Source organism: Corvus brachyrhynchos, unplaced genomic scaffold, assembly GCF_000691975.1.
Source record: "Corvus brachyrhynchos isolate BGI_N302 unplaced genomic scaffold, ASM69197v1 scaffold58, whole genome shotgun sequence".
NCBI classification, from domain to species: Eukaryota; Metazoa; Chordata; class Aves; order Passeriformes; family Corvidae; genus Corvus; species Corvus brachyrhynchos.
The window spans coordinates 1,622,370-1,622,947 of NW_008239539.1; positions in this window are offsets into that span (position 1 = coordinate 1,622,370).

Consider the following 578-nt stretch of genomic DNA (forward strand, 5'->3'; position numbering starts at 1 on the left):
GCGCCGGTCCCCCCGGGGCTGGGGCAGGAGGGGATCGGCCGCCCCCCTGCTAAATCCCAGGGGCCCAGCGAGGAGGGCTCAGCCCTGCCTGGGAATCGCTGCCGTAATTAATTTGCTCTGCAGCACCACAGGGGCCCTTGGGCTGCTCCAGGGACCGCCTCATCCCCACGGACTGTCCTCCTCCTCCTCCTCCTCCTCTGCAGCCCCCTGGCCCCCCTGTTCCCCCAGCTCCGATTTCCCTGGATTTTCTGCTTTAACCAGCTCCACCTGCCAGCAAGAAAAAGCAGGAACCGGAAAATCAGGGTGATCCCCGTGACCCCTGATTTGGCCACACTGGGCCCTTTGGGGGGGCTGGGAGGGAACAGCCCTGGGATGTATTTTGACTGCAGCTTCACCTCCCTGTTGGAGCCCCACTGCTGCTCCTGGGAATGTGATTAATGGGGTCTGGTGGTTGTGAAGTGCCCTGAGCTGTGAGTGTCTGGGGGTAGAACACGTGGGGGTGCGTGTGGGTGCGCGTGCATCCTCATCCCACTCGGTTCCCACAAACCAAGTGAGGTGGGAGCAGGGCCACGTGCTGC